Source organism: Meles meles, chromosome 13 (assembly GCF_922984935.1).
Source record: "Meles meles chromosome 13, mMelMel3.1 paternal haplotype, whole genome shotgun sequence".
Taxonomy (NCBI): domain Eukaryota; kingdom Metazoa; phylum Chordata; class Mammalia; order Carnivora; family Mustelidae; genus Meles; species Meles meles.
The window spans coordinates 49,592,025-49,606,933 of NC_060078.1; the positions used below are offsets into that span (position 1 = coordinate 49,592,025).

General features: G+C 39.8%; 1 non-coding gene across 1 annotated transcript; it reads left to right on the forward strand.

Annotated features, from left to right (window-relative positions):
• Positions 1-13,540: 13,540 nt before the first annotated feature.
• LOC123955871 lies at positions 13,541-13,648 on the forward strand. Its single transcript, XR_006821414.1, has one exon. It is a non-coding gene; the product is annotated as a U6 spliceosomal RNA (small nuclear RNA).
• The last annotated feature ends 1,261 nt before the right edge of the window (positions 13,649-14,909 follow it).

Here is a 14,909-nt window from a genome sequence, read left to right on the forward strand (position 1 = left end):
ACAGTTTAGAACTTACAAATTGTCTGTTTCTGGAATTTTCCATTTACTATTTCAGATCACAGTTGACCACAGGGAACTGAAAACATAGAAAGCAAAACCATGGATAAGAGGTGACTACTGTAATGCTTTTTAGAAGGTAAAGCAAACACATTAAATAAGTTCTTACATAATTCATGATAAACCAGAATTGGTGAAACAGACATTCATGTGGACATGTAAGTTTAGTAGGAAATTCAGGAAGGAACGAATTTAATTTTGGTCCCAACTAAAGTTTTGTCTCATTTTCAAATAGTGGGCTATTTCCTTAGTGATTTCCAAAATGCTATCTCAGTTAGCTAAGTTTCTTTTAATATAGTATCATTTTAATGTTGCATTCCCTATTTTTAAAATTTTAAAAGGGAAGCTGTCAATACATGTATTGCTAAATAAACATAATCTTAAGAATAATTTATATTAATAATGGGTGACTTGATTAATTGGAGGAGGAATATAAACTATTGCTGTATTTATGACTGTCAATGTTTGAATAACTACATTTAATGCCTTAAGTTATTAGGTTAGATTGATTCAAGAAGATCAAAGTATACACCTCATCATTTCCAAAGTGGATCTTCTGTGTAGGCCTTTGATAATATTTAATTTTCCCTCAGTCTTACAATAAAAAAGTTGTTCTAAATTCAGTATAGGAAGTTATATACCATCTAAGTGCCTGAAGAAGACAAAGATAATGTGACACTTTTGTAAATATTTTCCAAATGCACAGAATGCTACAATATGAAGTCATTACTTATGGCATATAGTAATAAAAAATACTGCATTTGCATCACTGAGGATTGGGTTTGTCTGCAAGTAACAGAAGACCCAACGGTGCTGGCTTGTGTGTCTACTGTAACAATGTGGGAGAAGTAGTCCACAGTGGCTCTGGAGGTTCACAGTGTCCCCACGATCCAAACCCCATCTGTGCATGAGATTTCTCTGTCTGTTACAGAGGGGAACTGCACTCCCAAGCACTATGTCCATATACCAGAATGGAAGAAGGATGATGGATGTTGAGGTGAAAGACAGAGGGCCAAAGGCATGGGCCAGTCCTGTCTGACCATAGGAAAAAAATTTGTTTTTGCTTTAGCTCTACCTAGTGACTTCTGTTTCTATCCAAACAGCCAGAATTGAGTCATATGTCCACTCATAGACATTAGGGCATCTGCAGAGTTGACTGCTTTTCAGTGGGCATTGACATACCGAAGTTCTAGTAGTAAGAAAGTAGAGAAGAATGGATGATCCTGAGTAAGCAATTGGTTGTTTCTGCTGCAATGTCATGGGTTTTTTTAAGATTTTATTTATTTATTTGACAGAGAGATAGAGAGCAAAAGTAAGCAGAGCGGCAGGCAGAGGGAGAGAGAGAAGCAGGCTGTCCGCTAAGCAGGGAGCCTGATGCAAGGCTTGATCCCAGGACCCTGGAATCATGACCTGAGCCAAAGGCAGCCGCTTAAATAACTGAGCCACCCAGGCGCCCCTGCAATGTCATGATTTTTTTAACAGTTTATTTATTTGACAGAGAGAGAGCCCACATGTGCACAAGCAGAGGGCAGTGGGGAGCAGAAGGCAGAGGGAGAAGCAGGGACCCCACTGAGCAAGGAGCCTGACATGGGTCTCGATCCCAAGACCCTGGGACCATGACCTGAACTGAAGGCAGATGCTTAACGAACTGAGCTACCCAGAGGTCCCTACAATGTCATGATTTTTTGTCATTTCTGTGGCAGAACCTTTAATTGCGTGGTACAAGTTGCCACCATTCTGGATTTCTTCTACTCCAGGTACACAGAAGGATACTTCCATGCTCCTTGAAGATAGGCACAGCCACATGCCTTCTTGCAGTTAATGAAGGTGAGCAGAAATGACAGTATAGTGCCAGAGCTAGAGGACCAAGCTGCAGAGCTGCCTGGCGCCCTATCTTTCCTGCTGTGGTGACCAAGCAGGTCTGTGTCGAGAAGGAGCCAAGTCCTGGAGGGGAGACCATGAGCAGAGCTCTGACAACCACATCACTAGATGTGACACTGGAGCAACAAGTCAACTTTTGGTCTTTCCTGCCACTAGGATTTGCTGTTGGTTTGTTACCACAAAGCCTGCCTGCCCTGACCGGCACACACTGATGGCAATTTGTCCAGTGCTCTCCATTGTAGGCATTTTGTTTGTTTAATAAGTAGGTGGGGATACACTAAAATGTAGTGTGCATTTAACAAGGCAGTAGCATTTTTTTTTAATATATAGGGTGAAAAATTAAATAATCTACTGTTTTTTTAATAGTTGACTTCCTAGGGTGATAAGTGGTCTGGAAGCAGTGACTGCATCAAGAGAAGCACATACACTTCAAAGAGTTAAATGGTCTCTTTGAAGAGAATATAGAGGGAAATAATGCCCATAAAGGCAGGTCCCTATAGATGAGGGGCCATTATCCAAGATGGAGAGGCGACCTCTTTTCCATCCTAATAAGCCTTAACAAAAGTGATTCTTTTTTACTGTACATTTTGAATAATTTCAGACTTAGGACAATGTTGCAACAATAGTACAAAGAATTCCCGCTCAACCCCACTCATGTCATACTCTCCTGCATTTCCCCCTGATGATCTGGTAATTCCTCTGCCTTCCTGGCAAGTTGGTCTTAGAAAGCTGGAGCTCCTCAGGCTGCCCTGGGCCTCGCTTTTCCATCTAAATACTTTGCTCAGACCAACTTGTCATCCTCCAAGGCTCATTACCACATGCCAGGTGATTTGACAGGCCACTCCTGATCTCTACATTTTTGTCTGTGTATTGTCTGTAATATATCTGGTAATATTCAATTGTCTCCATGATATTGTCTCTTAAGATAAGTGTCTCAAATGTGCCCCAGACTAAAGTGTAAGCAGAACTTATTTTTTCCACCCTACCCACGCCTGGTCTTCCCATCTTTTGGCATCCTACAATCCATCAAGTAGTGCAAGCCAGAAATCTTATAGCCCTATTTGACATCTCTCCAATTCATCTTTACTATCCTTTGTCAAATACACCTTTCCTTGGGAAGCCTTCCCTGGCCTCCCTAGCAGACAAATCTCCTAGAACTATCCAGCTCACCTTCACTGCACTTACCACAGTTATGATTTTATAATTATTTGTTTGGCCACTCAATTAGCTTCTCTCTCCTCGTCTAGACCATGAACTCATTAAGGGAAGGACTTGGTTCTGTGTGGTACCTCCACCTTCGCACTCACCGTCTCAAATGGTCAATGCTCGGGAGGTATTTTTTTGAATGAATATGTGAATGGGCGCCATTCCAATATATGTTTTTCTCCTGAAAGTTCTGGATTCTCTTCTCCTCCTGGTAGATCACTTAAAGGAGTGGAGATCAGTTCATGTCCCCCATGGGGAATCATCTCTAAGTATTCTCAAGAGATTTCATAAAGTCAGACAGACACAATTTCTCCAGCTCAAGACAAAACTTTTCCTTGCATTCCCAATATTCCAGAAATGGAAGTCCTTAGATTTGGTAAATGACAGAGAGAACTCATCCTTGTTCATGTTGACAGTGGGCATAGCAGAGTGTGCACACAGTTGGAGGGAGAACATCCCAGGAAGAGGGCACAGCAAATGCAAAGTCCCTGAGGCAGGAACTTTTACCTGGTGTATTAAAGAATGCACCCACAATGCAAGGTCAGCACCATGAGGCATACGCTTAGTTTGTCTTGTCACCACTGGATTCCCACAGCCCAGCCCAGTGCCAGCATGCCTAGAAGCACAATAAGGCTTTGTTGCTGATGTTGAATATCAAGTACTCAACATGGTCTCTGTAACAACTGGTATGACAGATTTAGGGACTGAGTCAGCTGTCTGTGACAATTATTGATCCCCTCGTGCATGTAGGAAATAGTCTATTACTTGGTTGGGAGGCGGGGCTGTTGAACTCTGACTTGTTCCAAATGTCCTGGGGGAAATGACCTCTGCTCCCCCAGCATTCCACCTGAATCCCAGCTCCAGAGGATTTGACTAATTAGCATCTGGCAGGTGTCTGGAAAGAGCTGCAGGGCAGCAGTGAGCTAATGGCCAGGCACATGCCCCACCCACCCCCCATTCCTCTGCTGAGAAATTCTCATTTTAATTAGGATGCCAGAGGATTACGTTTTTATTTTTTTAATTCCCTTGTAGGTTCTGGCCCCAGTCATGCTCATGGAAAGTTCTGTACTCTCCTTCCTGCTCCCACTGCCTCAACAACAACTGTGCTCCAATTAAAGTAACTGTTCCCTGAAGAGGAGGCTCTGTCTTCTCCAGCCACTGACATCCCCCCCCCACCGCCACCTGTCCCACCGCTGTGGCCAGACCCAGCCCCCCCCCCCCCGCAGCTCCTCCCACACTTTGGGCAACTGACAACTTGCACTTGGGTTCTCTTGTGCACCAGGAGTAGTGATGTTTAGCATGGTCTGCTGTTTTCTCAACTTGGTAATTTTCAGGTAGTTCCAATGGGCTTTTTCATCACTTCACTGGTAGAAAGCAATTTAGGTACTTCAGATGGTTGATTTAGTTCAGACATATTTATAGTCCTAGGGGCTATCAATTGTGAATAAAAAGCTTATGCTCATAGAACTGTACAACCCGAAGAGTGAACCCTATTATAAACCATGGACTTTGGTTAATAATAATTTATCAATATTGGTTCCACGATGACAACAAATGTACCACACTAATGCAGATATATGAGAACTCTACATATTATTTACTCAACTTTTTTATAAAACTAAAACTGTTCTGAGGTGCCTGGGTGGCTCAGTGGGTTAAGTGTCTGACTTTGTCTGACTTCACCTCAGGTCACGGTCTCCAGGTGCTGAGATCGAGACCCACATCCAGCTCCATGCCTGTCCTGCTCCCTCTGCCCCTCACCCTGCTCACCCTCAAATAAATAAAATCTTTAAAAAACAATAAAAATAAGTAAAACTAAAACTGTTCTAAAAATGGTCTCTTAATTAATGAAATAGCAATATGGGTGGGGTAGTAGATGAGGGCACAGATGAAACAAGATTAGCCAAGTGCTGGCCATTTTTGAAGATGGGTAATAGGGCCACAGATGGGGATTCAGTATATTGTTCTATGTCTATAATAAAAGTTTTCTTAATCTTATGCTATTTCATTAATGTGTCTTTTCTCATTATAAAAACCATTCATGCACACTGTACACATTTGAAAGATCCTGGAAAGCACCTACAATAGACTCATCATTCAAAATATGAATGGTTTTTCCATAGACATATATAGAAACAACAAAACTAGGATCATACTGAATAAGAAGTTCTGGATCTTACCTCTTTTTTTAAACTTAGTATTGCACCATGAACAACTTCCTATGTCTTAAAATAGATCCAAAAGCATGCTTTCAAATACTGGCAATAAGATTTCATGGTGTGGCTATACTATAAAGTCTAGAAATTAAATACCCACCTGAATGGCCCTCACCCCATCTGGTTAAGATTGTCAGAGGTGTGAGGTCTGCAGCGCACCCCGACTCCTGCACCAGAGCAGCCTGACTGCGGCGTGAAAGCCATTTGGTCTGGGTCCCCAGCTGGTGGTGAATTTCTCACACTTCAAGTTGTAAATGCACCTCAGTGCTATTCAACACAGTGGAAGACAGTCATTCTTTATTCAGAATGTACAGAATCTCAGGTGGATTTGCTATTTACAAAAAGAAAGGGGGTCAGGCTTTGAGTGTTCGAAGCCCCAGCATTCGTGGTATTGCTCTCCTTGGACTCACAAGCCAGCACTCTCTGGGGATGCCCAAGGATAAAGGCAATTCCTGGCGCACATCGTGACACTCTGACCCTTCCACTCCTGCTCAAGAAAGTGTATCAGAGGGCCAATGAGTCAGAATGGTGTTATGACAATAAAATTAAAATTCACTTAGTAACTATAGCAAACCTCAAAATCAACCTTGCCCCTGACTGTGACCCTCTACCACCTAGACGGGTGGCCCACTGTCTCTAGATGGGCCCTGCCAGCTCACAGCTGGGCCTAGTGGGAGGTCTCAGTTAACCATCCACCTCCTGGCTTAGAGAATCAAAGTGAAAGCAGAGTTGCAGAGACCAAAGAGCCACGTAGATAGAATGCACACTGGCCGAAGGATGTTATGTTTGACTACGGATCACACAATTAAGGAGACTTCTAGATCAGATCTGGAAGAAGCAGGTTCTTCCTGCAGGAGCCAGTCCTCCTGGGGCTGAGCAGATACAGGCGCCAACCCACCCGACTTTGCCAAAGGTATTTTCTACCACAAACCTGGAGAGAAAAGACGGCTTAAAACTTTAAATATGAGGAAATGTGTTTTCTAAAATCCAAGTCTCCTGCCAATATATCAGGACCTTTATCTTGGCAAGCTGATCTAATCAGACAACCATAACCTGTGATGTGATACAAACACTGAGAAGTCACATTAGTGCTTGGGAGAGCCTGGCGCAGTCAGAAAACCCTAATGGACCCATGAACCCGGGAGGCCTCCGTTTTCGCTTCAGTTCCCCTGGGTCTGCACCCTGGGACATCTTCCAGGTCAACTCATCCAAGGAAAGATTAATCTATCCATTGAATTCCTGAGAATCATTGGCTTTTGAGGTGCCTAGCCCAAACTGTGAATTGGCCCCATGTGAAGAGTTCATGGACACCCCTGCGAGCCACAGAATTGAGCAGAGGATGAGTCAGCCAGAGAGTCAAGTTGCTATCGGTTCAGAGGGGCTGAGGGGAGGCTCGCTCCAAAGGACATGCAGTTGTCCAGATTTGGAAAGAAGAGAAAATGCTTTTACCAGAAGACATAGCAGCTCCAGGCCCAGAGAAAACACAGAGAGAAGCCAATGGGAAAAGCACTCGTACAGCACAGGGAGCTGTGGCGGTGGATGTGACCTGAAGAAGGAGCATTCCTCCGGGTCTCGTCATCTCAGTTAGCACTCTGACCCTCTTAACACACAGAAAAGAGCATTCCATCAACAGCCATCTCCCCACACTTTTAAGAAACAAGCCTCATCTTTAACGCACAAATTGGGGCAGGTCTATTTCATTCCCCAGGATCCCAGATCTTCTTGGCACTGAGCACCGTGGGAGTAATCCCAGCTCCAGCCGGCATTTCCTTGGGCCTGATGGGCGGGGGGGGGGGGAGGAAGAAGACTCAAAACTGTTACCCTGCCCAAGAGGAAACCAGCAGAAAACTTAAAAGTGATACAGAGACAGAGGCTGAGGGAAACCTGATGTCTGTATTCTGGCTACACACGCTCCACAGAGCAGCTTCCCAAGGCCTGTCTGCCCTTCCCATCAGGCTGGGTAACTGGATGACATTTCCACATCCCCTGCGCCTGGGGCTGTGCATGCTGGAGATTCTAGATTTCAGCGTTCCTCTCTTCAGGAAGAGATGACCCGAATGTGATTCTAGCGGGTACTGTGACTGGCCACCACATGGGAAAGCCACCAATGTTCTGAGGATGTTCTTTAATGGAAGAGGTCTCTGAGAGAGCCAGGATGAGACTAGGAGGAGGTGGTCCAAATGACCACAGTAAAAACACTATAAGATAAATCATGTAAAAAGGAAATAATTTAGAAAAACAAGAAAGTGAAACAGATAGAACTAAGGAATTAAAGGTAAACAGGCTATGATGAATGAACGACTTATAGAAAATGGCATGTAAAAAATCACAGGGACAAAAGAGTAAGCCTGAAGATTATTTATAAGTAAAATTTAAGAGCAAAATAAGATTAAAAAAATTAGAATGAGTGAAAGAGCAATTTAAACCCAGCAAAAACAGAAGAATGAAATTTTCATTCAAATGAAAATGAAAAAATATTTTTTAAATGTCCACAACAGCAGACTAGTTAAACAAATTATAATAGATTATATGATACAATATTAAGACAGCTCTGAGTATTAGGTTTTAAAAAAGCAAGCAATGATATAGAGTATGCTCCTGGCATACTACTTGATAAAATTAAACACTGTACAATCCCAACTTAGATACAAATATATATGTAAATACATAGGATTATGTATTCCTAGAAAAATGTGTGTGCACACACACATGTGCATGCTTAGATGAACGTGCAGAAGGAAGTACATCAAAATGCTACCAATGGTTAACTCTGTGGGGTTATTAGTCATTCAAATCAGTTGTACTTTTTTGAACTTCTTACAATGAACCGTATTCCTTTTACTTCCGGTAAAAAAAAATAATAAAAAATAAAAAATTCCAAAAAATAAGAATCAGAAAAGAGAGCTTGAAAATATATCTGTAGAAAATGAAATTTTTTGTTGTTTTAAAGTTATTCTGTTAGAGACATTTAGTTTTTACTTGAAGAGATTCTATGGAAGGAAAAATATCTTCAAGTGAACTCTTAATTGAGTAAGAGGATATAATGTCCATTCATTCATTCATTAAAAGATATTCATTCCACATCGTATCTTGCCAAACACTCGCTCAGTTACTGGGGATATAACAAACTAGATAAAAATCTTGTCCTCTTAAGGGTTGCATTCTGGTTGGGAGAAATACACAATAAACAAAATAGAAAGTATGTCAATGGCGGTAAGGAGTTTAGAGGAAAACAGAGCAGAAAAAGGTATAGTTGCTTCTGGGAAGCTGCATTTTTACAGAGTGATGAAGGGCAAATCCCTGAGAAAGTGACTTGAGGACAAAGACCCAAGGAGGGGAGGGCGCCATCCTGTGGACACGTCAAGGAAAGCACTCAGGCCAAGGGAACATTCGCGTTTCAGAGATGAACAGCAATCAATTCCTGTGTGCGGAACAGAGTAAGGGAGAACGGAGCAGGGGATGAGGGCAAAGGGTGATTTTGGCTGTAACTCTGAGCAGGGTCAGCAGAGGGCCATAAACCGAGAAGAATATAAACAAAGGATAATGATTGGCCTAGTGTTGTGTGCTCTCAAATGCACTTGTGTCAATAAGGGCCCATCCTCTCAAGGCTCCTCATTATGTACTACTTGAAATTTGTGGCTTATGCTTCAACCATGGCTTCAGCTAAGGGGGAGTGCAAAAAACTGAGGGCTTATAACCACCTATTTCCATGAAATAAATTAGTCATTCAAAGTGATGACAAACCACATAATTTGAAACAATAAAATATGCTAAAAGAACATAGACAAATAGAGATACAGAAATTACAAGTAGTTAGCTTACAAAAGTCATAAGGTCAATTAAGTGGAAATTGCTAGAAAGCAAGTGGGGAGTTCAAAACCTTAAGATCTGGGATGTTGTAAACCTGATGCTTCTATTAGGTGAAATCCAGGACTCACTGAGTCAAAGACAGCAGCCTTCCAAGGCGGTTATCACCATGAGGTTCCCTGAAATGAACTGTGTACATCAAAGTGGCCTCACAGCAGCCAGGGCAAGACAGACAAAAATGAGCTGCTAGACAGGGTGCATAGGTGGTTCAGTTGGTTAAGCAACTGCCTTTGGCTCAGGTCATGATCCTGGAGTCCCAGGATGGAGTCCTGCATCGGGCTTTCTGCTCAGTGGGAAGTCTGCTTCTCCCTCTGACCCCTACCCCCTCACATGCTCTCTCTCTCTCTCTCATGCTCTCTCGCTCAAATAAATTAAAAAATAAAATATTTTTTTTAAAAAATTAGCTGCTAGAGCATCTCTTTGACCAGAAGTTTCAAAAAGAAGCAGAGCCATGTTGTCCTCAGGCCCAGTTACACATAGTGTAGCCTGGTAGGCAGGACCAGGGTGGCAGTGGACAACTGAGCTTGAGAACCTTGCTGTCATGAAGATAGCTGTTAACTTGATGGAGCACCTTTATCCAAAGATGTGTCATTGCTTCTCCTTTCTCAGCATACAGCATTACCACATCTTCCCACCAGGCCCAGAGTGAAAGAGAGCTCACCAACAAGTACAGAGACACACACCTCTAGACCTTCAGACCTGGTTGCTTTTTCACTGTGACCACACCCAGTGGTAGACTCCAAAGTGGAAAAACTCTCCAGCCCCAGAAGAACCTAGGGACCAATCCTCATGCCCTAGAATGTCATAGAGCTGGGGAAGGAGGACAAAAGAGAAGCTCTTCTCTGCCAGCAGCATCATCCATCATCTAAGGGGGATTCCTCAAGCCAGCTCATTCAGCAGAGTAGAACTGGACAGACCCCCATATGTAAATTCCCCATGATCTGAATGGATTGGAGCTCTCTCAAGAGGAAACTAGGGAAATTGGAGGGACTTGGGAACTGAAAAAAAACAAAAAAACAAAAACAAAACAAAACCACCTGTTTAATCATTTCAGGTTTTTGTCTCCATCATTACTGGTGAAGAACTTGTCAGATCTAAGAAATGAGAGTTCTTGGAATTATAGATTGAATCACAGATGAAATCCATTATAAGGGGAAAATTAATCTGCTAAGTCCTCCCACAACAAATCCTCAGCCTAGCTATACTTTCCCCAGTTTCTGAGACTATTTTAGGGAAAGTCCCTCCTTCCATTCATAGAGTTAACCAACACTGTCTTTCTGATGGCTTGGACCATTTTGGTGATTATGCTGCTAGTGGACCGAGACTAATTATTATACAGAAACAGATGCTTTCAGCCTGGGAAGAGAGGCTTTAACTGCAAAGCAGCACACCCTCAGCCCACTGGTGGGTCCCTTGCTTGTCAGGTCAGCACCAGTCAGCTCAGAATTTCTGGTGGAACATGGTACTTGACACTTTTCCTGAGGAGCTCAGGAAATCCAGTTTTATTCCACAGTCACCAGAACTAGGCAATAGACTCAGAGTTCACGCTGTCCTTTTCTCAGCACTGCTAATGCCCTTTAGAGTTGCCTAGCACTTTGCCATTTACAAAGAACTTCTGCATTAATTATTCCTTTTGAGACTGAGACCAACTATGTGAGGTTGTTAAGTGACAAACACATCAGGGGAGTTAAGTGGCTTGCCAAAAGCCATGAGTCTCAGAAGTGGTAGGCCCCTAAACTTCTGACTCCCGGTGGACTCAATCCAGGGAGCAGCCCTGTCCACCAGACCACCCTGCTGTTCATGACCTCACTCTGTCAACCTCGTCCGCCAGTGCCCGAATGTGTGCAAATGCCCTTCTTAAAGTATCTACATTGATTGGTCTGAGCCCATGTAGCTTTTAAAACAGCAAACTGTGTTTTTAGGTGTGGTCCAGGCAAATGTGACTACCCCAAATCAGAACAGGTAACACTTCTTATTTTCACTCAAATCACTGTTTTATCAGTACATTTATTTGTTCATTCATTTGACAGAACTTTATGGAGGACCCGCTGCGTGACAGTGTTAGTGGGAGCTATGTAAGGCTTTTTATTATTATATAAATATCTTTAAAGAGTAGAAATCTTTAAATACCTTTATGAAAGATAAAGATAAATATGTTTATGCTTTAAACAAATACAATAATGATGTGGTGTGGGATTACATAACATATGTAAATATAAAATGTATGACCACAATAGCACAAGACCAGAAGACAAATGGAAGTATATACTATGAGGTTCTTAGAGTATTTATGAAATGACATAATATTACTTGAGGTAGTCTATAATATGTTATATACTATAAACTCTAAACTACTAAAATAACAAAAAAGAGCCACCACTAAAAATACCAACAAAGAATATGAAATTTTTTTAAATGTAATCCAAAAAAAGTCAGAAAAGGAAAAAAGAGGGGCAAAAACAGATGAAACAAATACAGAACAATTAAGATGACATATTTAAATCTAACAATAATAATAACACTAAATGTCAATGGTTTACATATCCCAATTAGAAGGCCAAAAATCATCAGATTAAATCAAAAAACAAGGCCCAACTATATACTCCCCTAAAGAAATGCGCTTTAACAGAAAGAAGATACAAACAGGGTTAAAAGTAACAATATGCCATGCTAATGCTGATTGGAAAGAATGCTCAAGAGGCTATATTAATATTAGACAAAATAGATTTCAAAGCAAAGAACCTTATCAGAAATGAAGGTCATTTCAAAGTGATAAATGGATCAATTCATTAAGGAATATAAAAATCCTAAATGTTTGTACACCTAATAATGAAGCTTCAAAATACATAAAGATACAGATAGAAACAAAAATAGTTATGCAAATAGTAACAGAAAGAGTGGAAAGCAGCATGCTAGCATTAATCAAAAGAAAGTTCGACTGAACTTCCAGGTTGGTGAACACACAGAGATAGGGGAGAGTGGTATGTCTGGAGAGGGCATGCCCTTTCCCCATACCTCCCCTTAAGTATCTCTTCATCTGATGGGTGATTTGCCTCCTTTATCACATCCTTTAATAAACTTTATCACATCCTTTAATAAACTTTAATAAGCATAAAGAAAGTTGGACTGCCTATTATTAATATCAGGTAAAGTACATTTCAGTACAAAGATTATTACCAGAATTAGTCATTTCATATTAATCAGAGCATCAATTCCTAAACATCCTAACAAAACAATCCTAAACATTTATGTACCTAGAGTTTCAAAATATATGAATATATATATGAATATATGAAGCCATTATAAGCAATAATTATAAGAGTTTCAAAATATATGAAGCATTATAATCAATAATTATAAGATCCTTCTCTCAATAACCAGTGAAACAAAGAGATAGGAAATACATAAGGATTTAGAAGACCCAAATAAAACTACCAATCAACATCACCTAATTGATATTCATAGTCCATCCAACAGCAAGAGAATCACATTCATTTCAAGTGCACATGGAATAGTTCTCATGAAAGACCATATATGGTCTGGACCATAAAGTAGATTTGATAATGTAAAAGTTTTCTAGTTACATCAAATACGTCTTCTGGCCATGAGGGAATTAAATTTGAAATTAATTTAAAAAAAAAAAAAACTCCAGAAAATTCTCCAATATTTAAAACTAAGTAACACACTTTCTAAATAACCAGTGGAACAAAAAAGAAACTAAAAGAAACTTTAAAAGTGTTTCAGACTGAATGACAATAAAGACAGAATATACCACAATTTCTGGGATGCCACTAAAGTAGTATGTAGGCAGTAATTGATAGCAATAAATGCCTGTATTAGAAAAGAAGTTTCAAATCAATTTTCTCAACTTCCACCTCTAAAAATTAGAAAAAGAACAAATTAAACCTAAAGTAAACAAAATCAATGCAATAATAAGGATCAAAACAAAAAAAAAAGCAATAAAATACAAAACAGAAAACCAATGAAGAAAACATAAAGAAACCAAAACCAAAAGTAAGTTTTTGGGGGAAAAGCAACAAAATTTCTAAAATTCTAGACAAACAACTAAAGAAAAAAAGCAAAAGATAAAAAATCTTTAATATCAGGAATGAGAGAGGTAGTATCATTACAGACTCTATAAATACAAAAGATATAATAAAAAGATTCAATTGTGAGCAATTTTATGCCAATAAATTTGACAACTTCAATGAAATAGACAATTTCCTTGAAAGACACATGCCACCACAACTAAGTCAAGAAAAAATAGATAACTTTTTAAAAATCCTTATATTTATAAAGAAACTGAATTTGTAGTGCTCGCTTCGGTAGCACATATATTAAATTAGAATGATACAGAGAAGATTAGCATGGCAAGGATGTGCAAGGATGATTCCCAAATTCGTGAAGCAGTCCATATAAAAAAATAAAAGAAAAGAAATTGAATTTTGTAGTTTAAAACCTTCCTACAAATAAAACTGCGTGTCCAGAAGTTTGGTAAAATCTATTACTGGTAAATTCTAGTCAGTGCAGTAAGCCAAGGAAGAGGAAAAAAAGGCATCCAGATTGTAAAGGAAGAATAAAAGCTGTCTTTATTCACCAAAAAACATGATCATGCAACCAAAAGTTCCTATTAATCTACAAAGATATTCTTAGAACTAATAAGAGAGTTTATTCAGTTTGTACAATACAAGATCAATATAAAAATTAATCATATTTCTCTGTAGTAGCAATAGAAAATCAGAACTTGAAATTAAAAAACAAAGCTATTACCAATAGCATAAAATTATCAAATACCTAGGAATATATGAGAAAAATATAAGACCTATAAACTAAAAACTATAAAACATCACTGAAGGAATTACAGAAGATGGAAAGAAATGGAGACACTGAACATACACTTCAATCAGAAGACTCCATAGTGTGAAGACATCACCTCTTCCCAAACTGATCTATAAATACAGCATACTATCCAAATCTAAATTCTATTCATACGAAAATGCAAAGGACAAGAGAATAGCCAAAACAGCTTTGAAAAAAAGGACTTGATTCACAACTCATTATAAAGTTAAAATAATCCAGAGAGTGTGGTATCGGTGTAAAGACACTAAGGAGAGATCAGTGTATCTGAATAAAGACCAGAAATTGACCTATATAGACAACTGATTTTTAACCAAGGTGCCCAGACTATATAATGGATAAAAGATAGTTAATTCAGCAAATAGGGCTGAAAGAATTAGTCATATGAAAAAATAATAATAATAGCTTGTCCCATTCCTTGTGCCATATGCAAAAGTTAACTGACAAAATGAACCACAGACTTAAATTTTAAACCTGAAACTATATCGGGGCACCTGGGAGTCAGTTGGTTGAGCGTCTGACTCTTGGTTTCAGCTCAGGTCATGATCTCAGGGTCCTGAGATTGAAACCAGCGTCCAGCTTCATGCTCAGCATGAGATCTGCTTGGGAATCTCTCTCTCCCTCTCTGTCCCTCCCACTCGTGCTCTCTCTCTCTCTCCCTCTAAAATAAATAAATATTTTTAAAATTATAATAAATAAAACCTAAAACTATAACACTTACAGAAGAAACATAGGAGAAAATCTTTGCGACCTTGATTTAGACAAGGATTTCTTACCATGATCTGTAAAAGAAAATATTGATAAATTTGACCTCATCAAACTCAA